This window comes from Octopus bimaculoides, chromosome 4 (assembly GCF_001194135.2).
Source record: "Octopus bimaculoides isolate UCB-OBI-ISO-001 chromosome 4, ASM119413v2, whole genome shotgun sequence".
NCBI classification, from domain to species: Eukaryota; Metazoa; Mollusca; class Cephalopoda; order Octopoda; family Octopodidae; genus Octopus; species Octopus bimaculoides.
Window position 1 is genome coordinate 43905682 of NC_068984.1, and position 3594 is coordinate 43909275.

Below are 3594 nucleotides of genomic sequence, written 5' to 3' on the forward strand. Positions count from 1 at the left end.
ATGTATAGGGATTGACAGTAACCTGCTTCTCCAACATACTGAGAATTCAGAAATAGCAGTCAAAGAACTACTGATTTTGACTGCTATTTCTGAATTCTCAGTATGTTGGAGAAGCAGGTTACTGTCAATCCCTATACATTTATGATTATAAATTTTTACCGAAAAAGGTTTTTTTCATACTGAGCTACCCGGCAGAATTGTTAATTATTAATTTTATTACTAATTGATGATTTCCCTGCCATATATATATACATACACGCATACATACATATATACATACATACATATGTATGTATGTGTGTATGTATATATGTATGTATGTGTATGTGTGTGTGTTTATGTCTCAGTGTGTGAGTGTGTGTCACTATCACATATCAACCGGTGTTGGTGTTTTTACGTCCCTTTAATATAGCGGTTTAGTAAAAGGGACCGATAGAATAAGTGCTAGACTCAAAAATAAAAAAAGGAACTTCTGTGGTCGATTCGTCCGACTAAAATGTTTCAAGGCAGTGCCCCAGTATGGCCGTGCTTTAATGACGGAAAGAAGTAAAAAGATAACAAAATATTAAAGTATAGAAAATCAATGCATACCTTCGTTTTCAGCACAGGTACAGTTTCGGTGAAAAGAATGCCAACACTGTCAGTGTCCACAAATTCCCAGCCTTGATATGACCAGTTGCATATACAGTATATTGTTTCACATCTGGTCAGTTATTTATGCCCAGCTGCTTTGGGGATTAAATCTTCATGATGCTTATATTTTTTGAGCCGTATCGAAGATCTGAGTAGCTCTGCTGATTTCGATCTCGTTAATAATATTTATCTACGGCATCGATCTAAAATGATAGAAAAAAAACGAACGTAAGCATAAAACATTAAAGATACTTTTAATAACATTTCGGACATAACTGAATAGTTTCAGGAACAATAGGGAATTAGTGAAAGAATTATAAGACAACAGTATCGATAACAAAATCTCAAGAAAAATATTTAGAAACAATGTAATTTCATTACAGTATTGAATATGGAAAGAAGTATGATTATGCGATCAGAAATACGTGTATTCATGATTTGTTAATTAGATGGAAGCAAGGTGATGTCACAAGCAATATGGCGTTGGAGTAAAGTTTTCACAGGCCTTAATTTTTTTTTTTATTATCCCTCTATATTTTGGTCTAAACCCCGCTTATAAGAGAAGTACCCATAAAATAGCCTTGTCGATTTAAGCATTATTCATGCGCCTAGTGTAAATATTTTATCTACTTACATTGATTTAACGATGAGACCTTGATTACTCCGATGAGTTGAAACTCGTCAAATAAAACTACATCTGTATTTGCGATTGCTGTTCACGTACTTTCTTTTTAGTCGACTGATAATTGCAATCACAAATTAACAGAGATAGGTCAGTATTTCACAAAATGTTTTGATGCTTTTCTTCCGACTTTTGGTTAGTAAGATTTAGTGAGGTTGATGTTAATCGGTTATTTGGTTTCTTTTCGCACCCTGATCAGTTCTGATTGAGAAAACCCATTACGATTGCTATTCCAGACAATCCCAATCCGTTTTTGTACTTAGACATATGTCTACGCTAGCATTATAGATGTGGTCAGACATGATTTGATGCAAATTTGCTTGCTACCTGAGAAGGTCAAACAACCCATTAGTTCATATTTCTGGAGATTAGGAAAGATTCGACAAAGGACTTATAAAGGAGAGAATACAACCAGAGCAAACGGAGCGCTTGTACAAAAGTGATTTTCAACTTACATTGTTTTTTAGAATCATCGAAAGAGGTCAAATGGAGAGACAGGTCAGATACTGATTAGTGTTTATGATATACTATTCAGTAAATGTTTTCTAACTAGCCATGTGGTGCTTATTAGGGTGTAAAGACCAATTTTTATATAAAAGTGTAAAAACAATGTATATATGGAATCATATCAGATGTAAAAACAAAATAATTCATGAAAAGAAAAGCTGTAAAGTCAATAAAAGTTTCCGAAGCAATAAATGATGTTATGAATACACACGGACACACACAAATCAGAAACACACACACACACACACACATACACACACACACACACACACACGCACAAACACACGCACCCACACTCAGATTCAGAATTTTTGTATTTGATTCAAAAGAATTCCGGTCAGTTTTGTTTTCAATTAGATCTTGCAATTTGGAAAGACCATATTTTTACTAATCATATACAGAGAAATTAATTATACACTTCTTTAATCCTTCATAATTTGTCTATTAATATCAAAACCTTGCAGTATATTTCTGTCATCTGTTCACTAATCTGTAATCCAGCCTGCAGCTCTCACTGTCTGTGTGTCTGTTTGTCAATGTCACTCACTCACTCACTCACTCACACACTCACTCTTTCTCTCTCTCTCTATATATATATATATATATTGTGTGTGTATGTGTGCACGTGTGTATGTGTGCACGTGTGTATGTGCACATGTGTGTGTGTGAATATGTGCATGTGTGAGTCAAGCATTAGAACAAACATTCTCCCAACACGTAGAAGTCATTGGTCTAATTTTGCCCTGCAAATGACAACACTCTCAATTATAATCGCATGTTCCAGTTATATATTCATTATCTCACGCAATATACTTTCATTTTAATTTAATTGGAAAGAAAACACAGACTCTCACTCTATAAATAGAAGTTTAATTAAACGTTTGGCATCTCTTTTTTCAACTTCGAGTTGAAAGAATATATTTTGTTTTTCAAGTAAAGCAATTTCTTTGAGATTTACCGTGTCTAAATAGTAGATATTAATCTGGCAACTAGGATTGAGAAATCTGTTTATTTTATCGTAATCCTTGAGTTATTCAAAACAACTCACAGGATTTATGCGTCTTAATTGTCTCGCAAAAAGTTGTTTCTTATCAAGAAATCTGTCTACCTGTCTATATTTTCTCTCTTTTCTTTCTATATCAACTTATAAGCATTTCTATAATTAATAACATTGCCTTCTCAATATGATTTCGAGCCTTCGAACGGTACTGCATCTTGAGTAAGTCTTTTCTTTTAAAATCGGGAGTGGTTCTAAGAATTATGAATGTAATATTGGATTGCTTAACACCACTCTGTAGAAATCAATTGCATGGATTTTACAGGTATTCTAAAGAGCCACGATTATCTAGAAACTTTCTAAATGACACATCTAAATTAAAGGTATTTAGGAAATACTGAAGTATTACCATTATAATTCAGTTTGTAGGTAATTCTGATGACCGAACAATAGGAACATTCATTCTTTATTGTCAATAATGATGTAGGTGAATGATAATTGGGATAGTGGGTGTCCCAAGATGTCCCCTTCCTTATCAATCATTACATCATTTGTGGATATTCATGTTGACGAATGATATATATATACATATATTTATATATATATATATAATTCTTACAGATATAGGGTAAGAATTAATAATTAATTAATAATTGATAATTTTATCAAGTAGATCGGTGTGTTAAAAAAATCATTATATATATATATATATATATATTTATGCACACACACACACACACATATATATATATATATATATATATATATATATATA

The 3594-nt window shown here is 32.5% G+C and overlaps 1 protein-coding gene across 8 annotated transcripts in view; it reads right to left on the bottom strand.

Moving 5' to 3' along the window:
* The window catches only part of LOC106873997 (potassium voltage-gated channel protein Shaw), a 524001-nt gene that overhangs the window by 421224 nt on the left and 99183 nt on the right, over window positions 1-3594 (bottom strand). For all 8 annotated transcript variants that reach the window (XM_014921547.2, XM_014921546.2, XM_014921542.2 and 5 more), the window contains exon 2: window positions 592-836. The gene's annotated coding sequence lies outside the window, so the exon portion shown is untranslated. The remainder of the gene's footprint in view (window positions 1-591; window positions 837-3594) is intronic.